The following is a 21,595-nucleotide window of genomic DNA, read 5'->3' on the forward strand; positions in this document are numbered from 1 at the left end:
TTTAAGCCTATTCACAGAAAAGGCAAACAGGATTTTCAGACTGATTTCAGATCTCTGTTTTGCCACATCCCGTGGATAAACCTTAGTCCTTCCAGAGAAGAGACCTAACTCTAATTCCACAAACTACATCCTGGAGGAGGTTGTTGTTCTCCACTGATTGTGTAGGCTCCTGTCCTAGGGATCCTTGAATCAGATGTGGATAGCTAGGCAGTATCTCCTCACTTGCCTCCCCAAAATCATTTCTTTATTTGAAAAAGAACAAAGAATGCAGATGTAGTTATAGCTCTGATGTGGTATCTGCAGTCTGAATTAACTTTTCTCATTAAAATCTTTAACTTAAGCAAACAATAAACCAGGTCTTCCAACACATCATCATAAATTCTCTTCTGGAAAAGTTAAACTCTCCTCTGCTTGAATACTTCATCCCCCAAATAGCGAGCTTTATTAAAAAAGCGGTGAGTCAGGTTCACACTCTGACTTTAGCTATATGCTTTCCCTTAAATTAATGGGGAGCCATTCTCTGTAGTCACATGCTTTCAAAGTGCTCTTTCAATGATAGCGATATGTCTTGAGGGGGGTAGTTAATAGACCTGATGCGTTTGAAGAAGTTAATCAAAAAGGAGTACGTTACTTCTTTTTGCAGCAGGCGGCTCAGTAGCATCAGGTGCTCTGTAATGCCATATTGTCTGATGCTTGTGAGGCATGTAACAGCAAAGCAATGCTAAGGAAGGATCAGTTTTGCCCAAATCTCAATTCACCACTGCCTATCAGCACATTTCAAAAGCTTTCTGCATCTAGGTCTCAATTATAAATTAAATATGGTTATGGGAGGATGAAGGGGAGTTTGAAGCTTTCCATTTAAATAGCCTTTGCAGGTAAGATAATTCAGGCTCCCTTTTCTACAGCACAGCTGTATGTAATCTCCAGTCAATAAGCTGAGCAAACGGCATCTGCTCGCAATAAAGCAACCAGCAACAGCCGCAGCAACTGATAAAGAAGCAGCAACATGTCCTAGCAGGGACTGCCCTTTTCCACAAACGCCTCAGGGGCCAGGCTTATGTAGGGGAGACCACACACACAGAAGGGAGGTACCATGTTCCCTGTGGCTCCGGGGCTCCCACTCCTCCCAGCATCACCAGTTTGGCAGCTGGCACCCGGGGAAACCAGCCTGGGGTGCAGGAGGTGGCAGCAAGCTCCGCTCTTGGAGGAGTCAGGCACGGGTGACAGCACTGGGCTGCTGTCTGCAGCACTGGGGGGATGACGCCTCCCCGGGACCACAGCCCTTTGCTTCTGCTCCTCCACGGCCCTTTCCCACCATGCACAAGATGCATTTCTTCAACTCAACCCCCCGGGCTTCTTTTCTGCCCCTCATCAATGACCACTCCTCCTTTTCTCATTCTTTTATTCAGTTTCTCTTATTTAATTTACTTATTACAGGACTCAGCAGACGTAAAGCTCCCTCACCATTACATGAAGAACAAAAAGCCAACCAGCCATGGCACTTGTCTCAGCTGGTTCCCATTCCCCTTCATAACCCCTCCAAGACAGGACTTTGCTGTCACACTGCCTTGACACAGAAAGGTCCCAGATATTTGCCAGCAGCATCACACAAATGACAGAGATGCAACCCAATGACGGCTTTTCCATGTCTCCCATCTTCTTCACCTATCTTTTTAAAAAAAAAACAGGTAACAAAACAGATATACAGACAAATGTACAAAGATCTCATCCATGGGATGAAGTACCAGTAACTCTGGTGCCCTGCACCACCAAGCAGCTAAGCACACAAACCTACAGTGAGGCTGGTGTCTTCTTGTGCCAATTCAACGCTAGGTGCTGACTCCACCATCGCACTTTCTCAGCCACTTGTGCTTGCGGTTACGAGTGTTAATCAGCAGTAAGGATCCAGCCCAGTGCTTGGTTCCCAAGCAAAAGTCACAGCAAAGCTGGAAGAGGCAGCATCAGCCCCCTGGGAGTTTCAAAAACAGCGCCCTTCATTAACTTCTCAGCAGCTGCGGTTTTTAGAGGAGAAAAATCATCTCTTTCAACATCACGGTCAAAAAAAAAATAGTGAAACACATAGACTTTGAAGTGGTGGGGAAGTACCATTACCCATTCACAGACAGCAGTCTGGCATTCATTACGTGTGATAGGGAGGCTGCGTGCGGCAATGCATGTAAGGACACAGTTCCTGCCGAGAGCAGGGAGGGCGTACGCCATGCTCGCAGGCCACGCCAGGCACTCTTCACACGTTGCTGACCCTGCTCTGGGAGCGTGGGGTTCTTCCCTCTTGGGCCGTTCTTCTTTCTGGGGCACCTTGTTGGCTGCAAGTTCATTGCATGGGCATGGGGATGGTCATCCAGCCTTGGCTTTCTCTGTTCAACCTCTTAGAGTAAATGTTTGCTCCTCCTGGCTCCCAACTCCTATCCAGCTGAAAGGCTGAAATCCTTGCCCTAGCTACATTTTCTCTATCCAAAATCTCTCTGATTTTTACTAGGAATACTGGATTCATCATCAATATCTCATACCTTTTCCCTGCTCCCACTACTATTCCTCTGCTCACCTGTAGGTTTATTACAACTTCTGTAACACAGGTAGGACTCCATGAAATGCCGAGCTGGGCCAGCTCTAGCCAAAGAAATGCGCCTAGATTTAGATTGTCTAAGAGATCCCAGTTCCTACTAATTGATGATAGCATGTTGGTTGAGGAGACAATGAACAGAAACCCTGAAAGCAAAGGTTTCAGCTTTATCATTGCGTTTCCTGATTAGCCAGTGTAATTTATCCCCTTGGAGACTGCATTAGCATTGTTTGCACTGGATACAGTAGTTAGCCCGCTCGGTCTGTTGCCATCAAAACCATTCATAAGGATATAGTACGTAAAGAAATATCACAAATAAATGAAAGAGAAGACTGTGACTTGACACCGGGGGCTACTCTGTCTTTTCTTGGCTCTGTGGCATTTCCCTGCTCTTGTTTCTTCCCTCTTTCTGTCTTCCCTCTTGTATCCCTGCTACATAAATGGCAGCAGACTCAGCTTGCTCACAGAGCCCTGAACAGCCATAATCCTACATAACGGGAGATTGTTCAGTTCACACAAAAATTTCCAAGTCAGAGGACACATACTGTGGATATGGAAGAATATTCTGTGTTACATCCAGTGGCGTTAGGGAGAGCAAAACCACCACATTCCCACAGGGTTCCCCACTGGAGCAGAACCAGGGAGGAAAATTAACATGTTTCCTATCTTCCCTGAAACTGCACCCATCCAAAACCCATTCATTCCCCCTGTCATCCTCTGCCAGCCCCCACCAAACTTCCCCACCTGCCTGCGCAGAGATCTGAAGGCTGTGGGATCTCAGGGGATTATGGGGAAGCAATTATGAATGGATTTTGGATCCTGGATGAAAGAGCTTGACAACGACTGCACCAGCCTTTCTGAGGGAAACACCGAGAAGCAAGATCATAATCTCCCGGTCCTGTCCTGACAGCATGATCTTGCACAAGTCACTGCCATCCATGTGTGAAGGTTTTTCCTGTACCAAACAGAGCCTGGTGGTGCTCATCCACCTACAGAAGTGTGGGGATGTGGTGTGGCTTAAATAGTGCTTACGTGGCACTCTGAGAACACAGGAGCCTTGTACGGCTAAATGCCTCCAGGCCAAAGTCACCTCCGGCCAGCTGAGTTCAGGAATGGATTTGCTCCACCATTTCCAAGTATTGCTTTTCACCCAAGCAGCACTGATCTCAGCTCTTCCCAGGTTCTGAACTTGCTGGGTACCGATTCAAGGAGATGGGTGTTAAAACTGCTCTGGACCTTTTTCCATGAAAATAGAAAGATTAAATACACACATTAAACAGCTACCAAGGCCCATGCAGGCAATGCTTCTGTTACACAACTGTTCATGTTAATTACTGTATTATCTGTTTTACATGTTCTAATTGTCTCCCTGTGGCATACTGGGGGGAAAAAAAATGCAATTTTGTAAGAAAAACCCCACAAGTATTTTTTTCCCCTCTGGTTAAAATAGAAAGAATGTCAGATTGTACTTTCTCTGCTTTTTGGGATTCAGGCAGAATTTGAGCTCCCCCTGCTGTTTGGAAAAAAAAAAAAAAAAAGGCTAAATGAATCGTTAATACAAGTTTCTCCGGTCAAGGGCAGGCCCTGGGGATCCCGCTACTCACTCTTTGGCTCAGGCAAAGAAATAAGTAGTTAGATTTCAACCAAAGCCTGCTCTTGCAGTCCCATCTTTAAATATGGAAACTATTATGCTCAGAAAGAGGGAAGATAGCTGGATGAACACAGATATTTACTGTCTGAGTCAGAAGAGGAGAACATTTATGCAAGCCCAAGAAGGTGTTGACCTTAAACCACGCTCCAGTCTGAAGCCAGACGTGGATCCAGCCCTTTTATAGTAGGCAATATTCCCAGCTTCTCTCCAAGGACCAGAGCCGAGGCTGGAGCTGACTGGCTCTGTGATGCTGAAATCACTACATCCTTCGTGCAAACATGAGTTTGTACACAGAAAGATATGCTTTATGGAGTGCAAAAATTCCAAGCAGGGCTTGTGGAAAGAAAGCCTGGTGCCCCCCCTCAGAGGAGCTCTGAGCCAGCCAGGCGCAGGTTTATGCTAGGGATATTAACGATTTGGAGTGCCTTAATGTTGGATGCTCACCTTGGCAGAAACGAACTGAGTCCGGTTATCAGGAGCCAAGGGTTTCAAGTCCCATTATTAAAACGCCTCTGGCACCTCTGTGTGTGGTATGAATTCCCCTAAGATTAACCAGTCATTGCCCTCAGTCTTTTACTTCGCTCATCAAAGAGGCAGACACCTCTGAATGCTCTCCAGAAGAGGCTAAATTAGATGCTCTGAATCAGCCTCTGGAAGAGCCCCTCATGCAGCCCAGACAGGGAGGGCAGATGCTGAGCCAGCTGGGACACCCCAGTACCTTCAGCACTAGGCCTTCATCTTCCCACCTCACTGGGTGCTTTTGAAAAATAATGCCTTTTACAGATGTTAACCCCAAGGGGAGGAGAAAGAAAGGAAAAAAAAAAAAAAGGAAAGAAAAAAAAAGAAAGAAAGACAGTTCTAATAATGACTCCCAAATGCTAAAATATTTTCCTGTTTTTCTGGTTGTATGTCAGGTCTCGTTGGGCTGTGTTAATGAACTTGTTCCAGGCAAGTTTTAGCGCAGTTGTTGTTTGTGGTTTTGCCTAACACATGTGAAAGGGCAGGCTGTGCCTGGCTTGTTTTCAAGCTACTTTAACAATCAGAGGAGTTGGGTGGGAATATAAAATGAGAAACGGGTTACAATGTGGGATTCAACACTTGCTTTGGATCTACAAGAAAAATACATATTTAGAGAAGTCTCCTGCATGTCAGGTTGTTCTTCTGTCACAGCACAGTGATATGTGACCCTTTTGAGGGGGATTCAGTAGAATTTTGTCTACATTTGGGTTATATTTGAAAAAGCAGCAATCAGAAGCCAACCTGTGTAAAGCCCGCTGCAATCTGGATAAAGAAAGTGCTTAAACCAGCACAGGCATCTTGGAAAAGTCTTGTCATTCCTAGAAAGTTTTTGTAGATTAGATACATCTTTGTGGTATGCACAGAAAGGCTGTGCAGCATTCATTTTCTTTAGAAGAATTCCGCAGCTTCCAAGTATAGGCAGTGAATATGGACATCCATGTCGGAGAGGACTGCCAAAGCAAGAGCCTGATGTCACTGGTGTTCTTGAGATCTCACCCCACCTACCCTGGCCACTTCATTCCTGGAATATCAGCACCAGTTTCTGAAGAAAAGTGAAGCTGGTGACACTGAGGGGGGGGGGGGGAAAAACTCTAACTCTTCAACTTTGTCTACTGGAACAGAGATATTCTGCAAGAGAAACTGAAATCTGTAACAGCATCTGGATGATAACAGAGGGAATGAGTCAGACACACATTGCTACTGCTTGCATTGTTTATGTTTCCCATACCCCTTTGAGTCTCTCCATTATTCATTTCTATTTATTTTACAGCATCAGGGTTGCAAAAACAGTGAGCTGTTACAAAAACAAGGTCATTGCCCTGCTGAGTGCAGGGTTTAGCAAAACTCTCTGTGCATCTGATCTCTATTCTGCATTCCCTATATTTAAATGAGCTTGCAAGAGCCCAAACCAGCTGCAATTGAGTACTCATGGGCACTACTGCAAGGTTGGTTAGATATTTGTGTCTAAGGAATCAGGGATCTTCATTTAACTGGTATGTGCGCCATCAGAAATGTAAATAGTTTTGAGATGCAAACATTTCCACTTCTGTTTTAGTACTCAGATACGTAAAGTGTGTCATGTGGAACACCCTACTAACAGTGAAAAGCTAAATGCCAGCTGCATCACTCAAGAGCCGTATTTAACAAGACTGTACTGATGTCGCTGATGGCCAGTGGTCACACTGATACTGGAAACCTGCCTCTGCAGGAGAGGTTTCTGAGGAGCATTTCTTTCATAGAATCATTAACGTTGGAAAAGACCTCCAAGATCATCTGGTCCAACCATCCCCCTACCACCAATGCCACCCACTAAACCATGTCCCTAAGCACCACGTCCAGCCTTTCCTTGAACACCCCCAGGGACGGTGACTCCACCACCTCCCTGGGCAACCCGTCCCAGTGCCTGACTGCTCTTTCTGAGAAGAAATGTCTCCTGGTTTCCAACCTGAACCTCCCCTGGCACAACTTGAGGCCATTCCCTCTAGTCCTGTTGCTAGTTACCTGTGAGAAGAGGCCGACCCCCAGCTCCCCACACCTTCCTTTCAGGTAGTTGCAGAGAGCAATGAGGTCTCCCCTGAGCCTCCTCCAGACCAAACACCCCCAGTTCCCTCAGCTGCTCCTCACAGGACTTGTGCTCCAGGCCCTTCACCAGCTTCGTAGCCCTTCTCTGGACACGCTCCAGGGCCTCGATGTCCTTCTGGTACTGAGGGCCCCAAAGCTGAACACAGTACTTGAGGTGTGGCCTCACCAGAGCTGAGTACAGGGGAACAATCACCTCCCTGGCCCTGCTGGCCGCACTATTCCTGATACTTTACCCCACCATTGCTCAGGAGGCAGGCCCCTGGTGGGACATGAAGTGAAGGTTTCTCTCTACAACCCTTTTTCTATCTGGACACTCATTCCCTCCTTATAATACTACTACTATAGGTCTCTCCAGCTTCAGTAAGCATTTCTCAATTCAGTTTAATAGTAGCACTGCACTCACAGAGACCAAAATCCTTTGGGTTTACCGTTAGGCAAAGAGCCAAATAACATCTTTCCATCCCTGTTCCCTGCACTAGCATGGTGACAAGCAGCACCCAACAGTTCTCTCTCACCACAGCTCAGCTCCTAACCAGTAGCCTCCTTTCACCATTTTCTCTACCCACCGGCCTCAGGACGTACTAGCAGTGCTTACCCAAGACCTCAAGCACCCTGGCCACATTGCACCCTTATCGCACACCTCACCAGACCAAAAACACAGCTGCACCGCACAGAGCATCGGCAGCACACGGAAGCACCAGGGAGAGCCTGTAGCATCCTTTAACACCGAGTTGTCCAACCTGCCCCAGAGCACCAGCACTACCCTTTCCTCACACCCTGCGGGCAGTTGCATCCAGGTTTCCTAAAAACTGGCAGCATAAACACAGCTGTGGACTTGGGATCTCCTGAAGCCTCGTTATTGCAGTTCAATTGTTGCTGGCTTTTTTTTTTTTCCTGTGAGTTTCAAAATTACTTCCAGCCTCTATGTTGTTATAAACTAATTAGGCTTTAATAAGTCAGAAAAGGAGGCAGATTAGGATAATTAGGGCCTGTGATTGATTACTGGGGCTGTTGTGCAATACACCGGGTGAAAGGTAAAGAAGGGAAGAGTGGGCAGTTGGAGAGAAACAACCAGGTTAGGGAAGCAGACACGTAGATTAGCCTTGGTGAGCATTAGTTTTGAGTTAAACTCGGTCGATTTGTGGTAAAAAGCCTCCAGCATAGATGTATCCTTGTCTGGATGAAAAGAAAGAACCCAAGGTTTAAGTATCCAAGACATGGGCTGCTGGAATTTCGGCACTGACATTTTTCTTTCCCCCTTGCTGCGAGGGTGGGCGGTGGGGAGCAGTGACAGCAGCACTCTGCGTGCCCTGCTGCACCGGTAGGGCAGGAAGGAGGAAAAACCCAGGCCCTCCTCAGCTTTCCCTGCCTTGAGAGCTTGCAGCCAGGCTTTGAGTCAGCCAGAAACACCTGCCCTCGTGGCCCAGCGCTTGCAGCCACGCAGCCAAGAGGTCTTGAGGCAACCAGCCCAGCGCAGGGCCGGAGCGGTGCACGCAGAGGCGAGCGGTGAGTCATGCCCTCTGAATCTAGGCGTGAGGTTTTGGTTCCCACATGATAATAAAAGGGTAGCAACGCTCATCACATCAGCATAGCAAAGGCTTTAATAACCTAATCCAGTTCTGCAATAGATCCAGATTTGGACCAGGTGAAAATAAATGTTCTCCGAGCAGTTGTGAATGAGTCAGTTTATCGCATAGCTTTAAGTGAATTTTGATAAAACCTTCAAAGAAAATGACTGTACCTGTGTGAGGCAACACTGAGTAATAGGGGGAGCTTTCAGCAGACAGCCACATCTTGAAAAGTGCCCAAAGTAGATAAAACCAAAGAATTTCTTCCCTCCTTTTTTCTTATATATTCCCAAGTCAGTAGAAGATTTGCAGACCATAAAAGTTAGCATTATTTCAGCATGATTATGGTGCACCAAAGCTTGGGTTCACCAAACCCTTGGGCGAGCCTGGGTGGCAAAACTAAAAAGGGGGGAAATTAAAGCTCTGTCTGCTTAGACAAAAAGGCAGTTTTGTTCCAGGATTAAAACGTTACATTTGGCAACAGCAGGACCACGATTACTTATCTCTGCCCAGTTATCAGTCCCTTGACAAGCACATCAGAAAGAAACTCCTTTAAGATGCCAGCCCTATAAATACACAGATGTGTTAGGAAGCAGGTAGCAGTGATGGAAAGAACCCCTTATCCAACGGCTTCCTCTGCAGAGCAGAGAGGCAGGGTGCAGCCGCTTGATAAGAGGAACTCAGGATCCTATCACTTAACTTACATGTTGCAATAATCTGCAGGACAAAGGTTTGCAATGAAATATAACTGCAACAGCCTGCTTGTAGAAAAGAACTCTGAAGTGAAGGTTGCTGGGTTCACAGTGCTCAGCTAAGGCACAGGGAAGCTGCTGTCTGTTCTATCCCTTGCTTTGCCATAGCCTCCCGGCATGATTTTGGGCACATCATCAAATCCGATGTTTATTCTGGGTCCAGCAGCCACATTAGAAATACTTGTGAGCTCAGTTCAAAGTTGTGAACATGAACACCCCTGCTCAGCTGCATCATGGCACATGGGCATCTCAGGTCATGACCCAACAACCTTCTGACAAAATGCTGCGTTTTGGAGAGGTTAAGCAATTTCAGGCTTCATTAAAGCCTGGAGCCAGAATCCAGGTGTTCAGTCCCAGCTCATTCATGGGCAGGATCAGCCCCTCAGGGAAGCTGCAGCACCTGATTCTGTTCTCCCAAAGCAACAGTCTAATCATTAACACCCTCGGCCGATAAGTGGGAGGCTGAAATCCGAATTATTTCTTCTGCTGGCAGAAATGAAAAGACCTGATTCTCCCCCAGAAGATTACCCATTCAAACACGTGTTTTTAAACAGAGGCATAAATGCAGTTGTAGCCCAATAGTTTGCCAGGCTGGGTTTCAGTCTGTGTCAGTTTTGCATAAAACCATTGCTGTTTGATGCCTTTTCTGATCCAGCAAGTGTTGCTTTCTTTCCTGCACAGTGGCAAGGCTGTAAGAGAAAAGAAGGGTGCCATGCCCACGTAACAGCCTGCACTGTGAGATCTAGAGCATTTTTCAAGGAAGTATGATTTGCAGATTTGAAAGACCTGCGGCTAAGGGGGGAACAGCTTCTCCATAGCTGCTGTACTGTCACAAGGGTGTTGGTGTTACCTCCTAAGCCCTTTGCTGAACAGAAAAATGAGAATCCCACTCAAAAACTAGAAAGGACGTGTATTTCCCAGCCTTTTTCCTGTCTCTACCACTCACCTCCCTCATTTCAGGACAAGGGTTTCCCAGTAGGCGCAGGACTAGAGGGAAGTGTTTGAATTAAGGCTTCTGGGGCTGGGATTTACCACCCACCCCTGTTCTCAGCCATGCTGACTAATGAGCTGTAGGCAGGTGCATGCCAAATGCGTTGACTCTGGGCAATTCCCTGCTTAATGCACCAGCTTTCTGGGGCCATCAGCTTTTCTTTGCCTCAGCCCTCACCTAGATGGGCAGCACAGCTGTGAGCAGGTTGTATAAAGGGAAGTGTCTCCAGGAAGGAGATGCTATGGGGTCCATTAGTAAGCCTCTTTTTACAATCTTTCTCATACTCGAGGCAGCAAGGATGCTGGATTTTGCTCGTCTCCCTCGTCACCTGACTTTTAGGTGTCCTTTGCTGGGTCTTTGCTTTCAATGCCCTTCTCATAAGTGGTGTCCCTCTCACACAAGGTGCTCCCAGGCTGCTTCTGCAGTGCCTGCTACAGGAGGACCCATGTTTCGCCTGGGAGTCCGCGGTCAGTGCGACGCGAGCAGCACACTGCAGTCATTAACAGCATGCAGATACGAAGAGAAAAAGGTCCCTTCTAGTGGTGAAGAAGCAGGTTTGGCTGAGCTTCTGCTAAGGCCGTTCCCACACTCGAACTGAAAAAGCAAATGCAAATGTTTCAGAGTTGCCCTGAGCGAATTTCACGGAGTTCACACAGGGCCAGCAGGAGAGCTGCTGGCGGGAGCCTTCCTCCTCCGCTCCCTCCCAGCCCTGCCTCGCTGCTCCTTTTGCTCTGGTGCAGGGCAGGGAGGCACCCAACACGCGCCTTTCCCCCCGACCTGCCAAAAAGGTCCTCTGCATCATGAGGTGGTGAAAGGCAAGCGAAAGTTGCGGACAAAAGCCTGAGCCTTTTGCCTTGTGCGTAGGGATGTTTGTAATTATTAATCTCGCAACAGCAGAGGTAAATATGATAACTGCGTGAGTCAGGCTGCACCTCAAAGGTCATTCTCGGTTCCTAGCTTAAGCCAAAGGGGAAGAAGGAAAAAAGCCTGTTATATTCATGTTCTCATTTCTCTCCTAGGTGAGTCATCCTACCAGTTAAACGCTATAAAATGACAAACATTGGTAAATAAGATAATATTAATGATACTGATGACTCAACTGAAATAAGCACACATCAGTCACTGCTCGGCAGCCCGAAAGAACCTTATGAGAAGAAAAAACCTGCTCAAATCAAAGACAAGATGATGATTGCAAATCTGCTATTAATAAATATTTTTCTATGACAAAGCATTCCATGCAGTATTTATATTTCATTATGCACAACACAAACCAAGCAACTGGAAACATTACTCATACCAATTGTGGAAAAAAACTGTGAGAACTCTTTCTCCTTTCTGTTTGGGCAGTGTAATTGCCTCTTTTACAAAGCAACAGACTTGCATTCATGTAAAACCCTTTCGTCCTCTTCCCGGGACGGTTAGGCTATATTCCCAGATTTGCACCTTTTTTCTAACACTAGTGCTGAGATGTAGCCCGAGCGACCGGCGAGCAGATAGTCTCTGGCTCCCTAATTCAGCAACAAACTGCACGGTACGCCTGGTTTGGACATGTATTCCTGATGCACGGAGACAAGCCTGCAGCAGCTATAGTTTGACGGAAAGGCTCTTCAGCTCCAGAGGAAAGACCCAAGCTGCCACCATGGGCTTTGATGGTACTGCTCTTACAAATATCCCCTAAGGAAAGGGCATGAGGAAGGGAGATGTGATACAACGGCAATGTTGCGGCCACCAGCATGTTCTCAGGACATGCTCACACACGTGCTTGTGACCTCCTCTCTCCCAGCCATGGATCAACAGATGCTGTTCTTCCTACATGTGCTTTCCCTCCCGTACTTTCCTTTTTCCTAGATTAACAACGCCTGTGTCATTCATCTCGCTGTATTCTTGTCCCTCACTAGTGTCTGCATCTATCTGGGAGAGTCCAAATTAAAACCTCTGAGCCAAAAAGAAGCCAAGATATTACAGGAATCAATGCGTGGGCCCTCACACAGGAGGCAGACCTTTTTTTCCTGCTCCTGCAACCACCTCTTCTTGTGATAAAGTCTGGAGATGTAAATCCTGCCTCCCAATATGCAGCTCCCACTGAAGTCACCAGCAGGTGTTTGCAGACAGAGGGTAGAATTTGCACGTAGGGAAGGATCATTTGCAGTTTGCTTTTCAGAGCAGTTAAGCCTGATCTGTTGGAGATATGTACGTGAGTCATCTCACACTCACTCACTTTCCTCTCCTTGTAAAGAGTGAACAAACTTCAGTCTAGTAACCACATATCTCTTCTGCACCATCTTTATGTCTTCTTCCCTGAATAATTTGCAGTCAACAGAGAGGGGGAGAAAATTTACATCAAAATACTGGACAGGAGCAATTTTAAGTCTGATCTTGCAGAACTGGTGGACTTCATTTCCTGATCTCATACCCCAGAGTGTCTTCTTTTACCAAGATATAAATATTGAGAAAGTTTTATGTCCTTTGGTGTAAATCAGAAGTAACTCAGATGAAGGCACTAGAGTATTTTTTGTTATTGCTTGTGGTATGTGCCTTATATCGCATAAACCACAAAATTCAAAGCCACACTTTTCTCATTTAATGTGGTATAAATCCAGTGGAATTCATCTCAGTACACCCATGTCTTTCCGGGGCGACTTTTGTCCAGGTGCATTTGTCATTTAGCAGTCACTTAGCAGCACAAATGTCACCAGGCTGTAAAGGCTCTGAGGACAATGAATGGCGCTGCAGGTAACCTTGAGGCTGGACATCTGCATCAGGCTTCTGGCTCAGGCACAGACTCTCTTCTCTAATTCCCTTGATCCCAAATCAGCGCTGCCTTTTGGAAACAAGTTATTGCTTTCCTCCCAACTTCTCTCATTTATCAATGCTTCGTTGCAGGGACAGCCCCCTAATAGGTGTTTAAAAAAATCTCTGACTAGGTTGAAAAATGTGCTGTTACATGTGCCTTTATACAATACATCTAAGTCAATTTTTGCATGGCATAACTGTGGCATTAAAAATGCCAGTCTCCTTCTTTTGATCGGTATTAATTGGCCTGCACTAAAGGGTGCTTAAGCAAGAAGACTTTCAGGAGGTATTTTTCGCTCTGTGACCTAGCAGTAAAATTTTCCTTTGGAACTTCTGAATGCTTCCTCAGGCAATCAAAATAATTTCAATAGCTCTGTCCCCCTTCAAGTTCATATGAGAACAATTAGGTTCTGAGAAAGCATCTACACAGCTGAGCTGAAAGTCCAAAGCAATGAGGAAATTTCTCCTCCAACTGCTGCAGATTTCACGTAAAACTAGGGGAGAGCACAATCCCAAATACAGCTTTCCCTCAAAGTTAGCTTCTTCAAGTTAAGCTTCAGGATCTAGCATTTTGCCATTATCTCATTTATCTGTTCTGATTAGATGATTCTTAATAAAAAATCTGAGTTTATGAATACTCTGAATTTCATAGCTAATCTTTAATGGATACTAACAGACAATAGAGTTACAGACAATAATAAAAATGCAGGCAGATAATTAAGATGCCTTTCCCAGATGGAGCATTATTTTAATATTGTTGTTGTTTTGTGTTTTTTGGTGTGTTTTTTTTTTTAATCTGTTCTCCTTTGGAATCACATAAGAACTGAATATAGATAAAATAAACCAATTCAGGTGTTTTGTCATACTGGGTTTGTAGAAATGTTACAAGGGACAAAGGCAGACGCCAGGGTAGCCAGACATGCTATACTGTGAAACAATTCAGTTCAACTAAAGACCTGCTACCACTACTCCACCCTGGCCTCCATCCATCCTCAGTCCCTGGTCTTCATCTCACCTGTGCTGATGTGCCTCTACGGAGCCCGCTCCATCACAGTAGCTCTTACTGAAGAGGAATGAATCATCTCACTCGCAACATCCCAAACCTAAAATAACTCCTTGTGATCTCCATTGAGAGATTTAAAATACTCTCTCCAAGGCTGGAAGCAAGCCTGCAAAAAGGATGCAGGGGAGTGGATGGCATCATATCTAAGGTTCATCTGCTACCCTCTGAAATTAGGCTGCTTCCTCACTTACAAAAAAAAAAAAAAAAAAAGTGGATTTATTTGTGAGAAGAGATGTAGGGAACCACTTATCTCCTTGAGAAGGGAATTTGGGGCATTACCAAAAGGACAGAGCTGCCCCAAGGCACACAGGAATTTTGCCGGAGTGGTTCTTCTCCTTGGAAGGAGCTGTATGGACATCTCAGGGCTGCTGCTGTAATTTGTTAAGCAAACTTGGCTGCATACCGGAGCTGGTCAGGACATTTTCCACAAAGTGAGATTTCAAAACTGAAATGTTCTTGTCAAGACTTCAGGTTTTGAGAAAGTTTTCTTGCAAGAGAGTCATGTAATTTACATCCTGGTGGTTAGGACAGTGGCCAGGAGATGAAAAAGCCAGGTGAAACTCCTCTCCCTGCGCAGTTGAGAAAGAGCTGCAATGAAATCTTTTGGCCAGGAAGACAGCTGGGGCTTGAACAAGTCTCTCACACTCCAGGCAGCCAGTGCCTTAAAGATAGGGAACAACAATAACAAAAAAAAAAAAAAAGTCTGAAACCTTGAAAATTACTGCAAAACAGAATAGTTGTCTTCTAAGTCAATTCTCCTGCATATGCAGCAGGCTTGAGTAAAGTGGTTTCATGCAGGCAACAGTAATTGAAAACAGCCATTGAAGTGGTAAACAAAACCAGAACGCTAAATATTAATGTGCAGTAAGTGCCCATGTAGGTTTTCCTTCAATATTAAGGATTTAAACCCCACAGTGTATTTGCAATAACCCATTCTTGTTTTAAAAACATTTTGTTCCAGATAGCTCAAAACCCTGGTCCCTCCTGGCAATGAGAACAATAGTTTTCTCGTGGAAGCGAAGGATAACTTGTTCTAAGGCAAAAATTTCTATAAAGTTCAACCAAGTGGCTCACAGGCAAATGGACTCTGTTGCAAGAATAGTGGGTCAGGACCTTGGTTTTTGCTTCTCCGAAAAGGAGCACCTCCAACAACACAGAGCCCCATAGCAACATGCTCGGGCATTGACTCCGCACTGAGTCAGAAGGAAGAATGCCATTTAGTGACTCACCAGCACCACTTCTGCAGCACTGTGTGGTGCTAAATAATCTAATCTGTCTATCTACTCGAGAGCCTCTAAAGAGTGCTAGTGTGCAAGGTAAAGAGTTTTCACTGGCACACATGAAAGGCGTTAAGGACTGGATCCTACTCGGTGGAAAGCTGCCATCATTTCCACCGGGAGTTGGACCAGAGCTTAGGTGCAACACAGAGTGTTTGGGGAAAAAAAAAAAAAAAAAGAGGTTCTTGAAATCAAAAGGCAATAGCTATGGTTATCAAACACAAAGCTCTGCTCTCAGGTATTCTGCATTATCTGTGCGTGCCGATCTCCCTTTGATGTCGCTGAGGAAGCTGCTGCTCTCCAGGGGAGCAGCGCACTGGGAGCAGAGCGCAGGGGCAGCAGGACAGGCAGTCCTGCAGGTACGCAGGACAGTCGCGGAGCTTCCTGCCGCTCTCCTGTAGGTGGCAGTGCTAAATTTTTTAACAAAAGCGGATTTTGTGAACTCTGGCTGAAGTTCTCGGTTATTCAGTAATCTTATCTGAATGGAAAAGCTAAACCATGCAAGCCACTGCCCTGTCACAGCAGCGTGCTTCGCGCAGACACAAAGGAGTGCATGCCTGATCCTGCAGTCAGTGAAAGTCTAGGGGAAAAAGAAATGTAAGGTCATGGCTTGTATTCATGTCATTAACTGAACGCTTTCCTGCTAGGAGTTCAGTCCAGACAGAGAACTCTGGCTCTGATTTCCTCTCAGGATCACAATTGTAGGATATCGCTGCTGTCTCGGTTACACAGTGATACGCGGATGTGTCAGAGCCGTTCCTTACCCCGGTCTAAAACACGTGCTTTCAGCTCCCGGCCCATGTTAGATAGCCACGCTGCCTACAGTTGGCTTCTGCTAGCAGTTTCAGTGCCTTGCAGACATTGCTGTGAGATTGCCACAGGACCCAAGGCGCACCTCTTGTGGCAGAAGAGCCATTTGTCCTTTCCCAGACCTACTGATACATCCTGTTATTTGCAGCGAACCAAGAGAGGCAGCTGTGGATAGGAAAACCAGAGAGGCAGCTGACGAAAATGAACATCTGGAGGGCAAAGGAAGGATTCCCTGGGGACTCAGGGGGATGCTCAACCCATATCAGCCCTGGGCATCCATCTCCAGACCCACACAACAGCACATCTACATTGCAGGTGTTAACGCGGGTGCAAGAAGCTCCCCTCAAAACCAAGCTGTCAGAGCCAAACCCAAGGTGTCAGCGGGCTGCTTAGCCATGGGCTGGCACTCTCCCATGTGTATCTAAGCATGTATAAAAATCGCAGCAGCAAATGATGGTTTTCCTGCTGACCCCATCTACCTCATATCTGATACGTAACCTGTCTTGTGAAGGTTAATACACTACTGTTGCAATAGCAGATTCACGAGCTTTTTGAGACCTGAAAAACTCTGTTTCAAGAGCACCATGTGGCAGGAAGTCCCATGTGTCAGATGCTGTTACGAAAACATCCTCCTCTTGCACCAAATATGGATCTGTCACCCTCGGTTTCACCGGTTCCTTTTGTCAACAGATATCAGGAATAATAACTACCAGGGACACACAAGCTTTTGGAACATCATACACAGAAAATACTGTTTCTGGCCAGGCTCTCAGTCCAGAGGGGCTTCAGGTTTCCCTCCCAGATTTGCTGCTTTCCTTACTATGGGAAGGGAAGGCAGGCAGGACTCTGAGCATGCTGTAATTAAAGCTTCTCTGGTGGCCAGATTCAAAACAACGTGGATATCATCCAGGTATAAGCCAGAGAGAAGCTTGTATCATGACTACCTGCTTTTTACCTCTTCTTTAATTAATGGAGGATGTCTCAAGCAAGCTCCTCCTGCCAGCACTGAAGGGAGAGAGCAAAAAAATTCCCTCTCATCCTTTATCGCAGCTGCACTCATTTGACAGGCACTCAACCCAAGGACGCTGCTTGCCTTCCAAGGTGAAAGCTCTCAAAAAATTGATGCTTATGTATCTAGTAAACTCCCAGTTTTTACTACCATCGTGGGATTCAAGTATCTGGAGAAGAGATTTGACTTATGAGGGATGGCAGCACTAGCAGCTCAAAAGTTCATTCATCCTCAAGAGCATATATATCAGATGAAATGAGTTTCAAAGGACCATTCACTTGAACTGATTTACAGGTACACCAGCAGACACAGAGACACTTCTTTCAATGACATAATTTTACTAGGCCAGGAGCATTTTTTGCTATTGCAGACAAGATCAGGACATTTTTATTTTGTGTGTCAGAAGGAAAGCTTTGCTTTACATGCACCTAGCCTAGGGAACAGAGTTTCCTGAAAGTATTGCCAAGAGCACATCATTTTTGCAACAGGGGCAATGGTGGAAGAATGATGTGCTTCACTGGTCTTGATTGGGGTTCATAAACACATCTGCAGCCATCAAGCAGAGATCCAAGCCGAAGTGTCCAGTGCAGGTGTGACATGCCCTCCTCCAGGGCAGAGCAGCCCCATGCCACCTCTGAGGCTCCATGCACTGCCATCACGGGGGGCACTTTCGAATAGACCTCAGGGAAGGTGTAAAAGTGCTTTATTTGGGTATGACAATTTTTTCCACAGCCCCAGGGACCCCAAACCACACGGAGTCCCACGTGGAAGTGCTCCCCAGCAAACCCCACTCCTAAGGCAGCAGAGTGAGCACACGGAGCTCATGTGGAGCAAGGCCTGGCGGTGACGTGATAGGAGAGAGTTCGTTGAGGGAAAGGGTGCATTGCATAATATTCCCCACCCCCGTCAGCACAGCCAGCACTCAATGGGGAAAAATGAGGTGGCACGGTTTTATTTTTCTTACGTGACATTTTTTCCCTCCGTTAGAAAGGGGAACTTCGCAGCCCTGGCATTTTCACCTCCAAACTGAGTCTGTGGAACAAACTTTGAGCTGCTGACTCAGACAAACACGCAGTGCTTTCAGTGGGACTTCTGCCCAAGCTATGACTGCAGGATTTGGTCACTGCTACACATGAAGTGGGGATTTGGAAAAGTAGTTTTCACTCACAGGCTGACTTCTCCCCTGTTCGTGGAAGAGGTTGCCAAAAGCCCAAGTTATTCTGATGCTTCCTCAAAGCTTTTCTTTTAAGTCTTATTTTCTCTCTATCCCAAGGGTAGTAGGGAAATAAAGAGAGAATTCTGAATGTTTAATTTTAATCCTCATTTAAATTTCTCAGAGTGAGAATGGGGGCTTAAGTCTTGGATACTCTAAGCACTAATAGGTAGGGACCATTTTAAGAAGGGCCTCTTCTTTAACATTATACATTTTGCTAACGTTCAACTAGTAGTAGCTACAGCTCAAATCATTGTCCCTGCGAAGGATCCCATTCCCCACTATCATATTAAACTCGTGTTAAGCAAAATGCATTTGTGCCATAAATATTCTAACAGCAGGCAGACACGTAGACAAACTCGCTCCCAGATGCACTAGGCTCAGCCTGACCCAGCTGATCACAGAAATGCTTCACCCTGGAGCAGGGGGAAGATGAAAGAAGGATTTTTGCTCCAGTTTGCCTCAGATGTTTCAGCGTTGGGGTTGTTGTACAGCAAGACACACTCGGGTACTTGGATGGCAGACAGCCACAGCCCTCATCAGTAGCACTGAGGTGAAAATTATCGCACTATAATTCAAGCCCTGTCATGCCTCATTGCTTAATTATACAGTTCTGATTACAACGGAATCATTTTTCTATAGTATGTCCCAAGCTGACATCACTTTGATTAACAACTCATTTATCTGATTACATAGTAACTCAATAACATTTTGAATTGGAAGGAAACCAGGAAGCCCTTTCATGCCCATTCAGCTTCCTCGCTAGTGTGCATATAAGTACCCTGTAATTTCATCTTCTTTATTTATAACAAGAACAATGCTTTAATGACCTGGAGAATGGAACAAGCAGTAAGGTACAGAGATTTGAAGATAATAAAAAACCTAAGAGCCGTGAGAGAAAGAGATAGACCCTACAGGGATCTGTTGCAGTCCTGCAGCTGGTGCCATCTTCGAGCTTTCGTTCCTAATCATTTATTACAGAAGGGCTCAGAGGCCCCAGCTATGTCGTAGTGCTATTATGTTCAGCACTGAGCAGGCCTCTAATTGAGGAGAGTCTGTTTCAAAGAACTCGCAGTCTTAGGCTTTGATTCAGCAAAGAACTGAGGCATTAAGTCTCTGACTTTAGGCTTCATTATCATACCTCCTCTTGCAACACCGACTCTTTCTTTTATGACTCCCAATGTTTCCCATAATATGTTGTAGTTCACATCTTCAAAGTGCTATAAAATATAAGTAAATTAAGCTTTAAAACTACCCCAGTGAGATCAGCAGACAGTTGTTTCAGAGACAGAAACTGAGTCATAGAAATATGAAGTGACTTACCCAGAGCCCCATGGTAAATCATTGATAGCAAGTCAAACAGAGAATTGCTAGTTCCTAAATGTCTGCTAGCCCACCACACCTTGCTATTTGTTCTTCATTCACCCATTCACCCTTAGGTAGTTTCTTACACGTGCAGTGGAAATAAGAAGAGAAGAAAAGACCACTGTTAATGATCACATGGACTTACCCATGATGGGATCCAAGGTAGAGAACTGTGAGACATAGCAACTGCACTTTAGCAGAAAGGTTGCCCATCAGAAAGGGCTGATTGAGGTCAGTATTGCACAAAGGTGTGTTCATTCCAACAAAATCCCCAGTGGTACTCAAGGCAGCTGGCATGCCCTTTGCTTGCTTCATTCCTGCTAGTCAACTTGAGCAACACTCCAGGAAACAGGCATGCCCATGGCGGTGGCTGCCATCCACCTGCGATCCTGAAGGATTTCCGTTGCCCCTTCTTTCAAGCAACCTCCCACTGAAGCCAAGCCATCAGCACCAGAATTGTTTAAACAATTAAAAATCATCTACTCCGAAATTGTTTTTTAAATGAGATCTATGAATTTTTTATGTAGCAATGCTGATTTTTCTTTCCAGCTTGGTAAGGGTTTTGACAACAAAATTATGTTTTGCTACTATCACTGCAACAGTTTTAGCTATTAAAACATCATTTCAGCTTGTAACATCCTCAGGAAAGGGGCTTGTCTGCCTTACATGTAACGTGATGTTAACAGCTGCCTGGTATATTGTTCATTGTCAGCTCATGGTTACTACTTCTCTGGCTGCTTAAATAACAGCTCTATTGAATTTCCAAGGCTTTTTCAAAGCCAGCACATGGTGTACACATTCTTGTCTGCTCTGCATATAAATAGGATGGGGGGATTTCATTAGTTTGTACCTGAAGTTTGCTCTGAGTCTCCAAGCTATATTCATTAAACCTCGAGTCAAGACCTTCACTGTGTCACGTGCTGCACAGATGCATGTGTAATAAACCATTTGCTGCCAAAGTTCACAACCTGCACGACAGATCTGATGCAGCAGGTGTGGCTGTCGTGTCAAGAACTATCTTGGGAGTTCTCCAGTTGTTTCCCGTTCAAATGTCTGTTTATTGACCTCCCTGCAGTTAATCTGCAAATACTTCCCATTTCTCTTCTTGACTGCACGGGCATGGTATGCAGTCTTCTGCAAGGGAAAGATAATGTTCATCATGCTGACACTCCACTTGTCTGGAAATATTTCCTCAAATGCCAGTGGAAATGAAACGCTATGTCTACATCCGTGGCAGACTGCAGCTGAATTGAACACAAAATGGCAGCTGCGTGAAGCCTAAAACAGCCTTTAATAAATTTAGAGGGGCAGCAGAAGGAAAATCATCAGCATTTTACCACCAGCAGCTTGAGAGTGCATGCTGAAACATGAAAACCAGGACTTGATTAATTTTATTAACAAGTGGCAGGAGGAATCCACAAGAACAATTCCTAACCTGCTTCAAAGACCAGAAGAGCGGATCCCTGCCACAGAGCCCATTGCAGTAACAGTTACTTAGCTATCTCCACCACACAAAGCCATCTGGCTTTGGTTTCTATCCACAGGCCAGCGCTCATTATTTGAAAGGCTGGCAAATGTCTCTGGCCAAGACAGATCCAGCTCCAAGCAACTCTGGACAGATTGGGAGTGTGGAGTGAGAACCATCATTACAGATTTGGGGGTCCACAGGACATGGGACAAATCCAAACCAGTCACCCAAGAAAAGCCCACCCAAAATTCAAGCAAATCTGCAGTATCCCGAAGAATTGAAGGCACAGCATTTGCTCTAGATGTGCTTTGCTTTCTAATGGGGAATAAAATACAAATCGCAGCGAAAACACGATTGTGAAAACTGATTGCAGGACCCGTCCTGCTTCACTTCTAGCCCAAGGCATCGATGCTAGGGGAAGACAGCTATAAACAAACTGCACATAATTATTCC

Source organism: Anser anser (genome assembly GCF_964211835.1).
Source record: "Anser anser genome assembly, chromosome: 2".
Lineage (NCBI taxonomy): Eukaryota > Metazoa > Chordata > Aves > Anseriformes > Anatidae > Anser > Anser anser.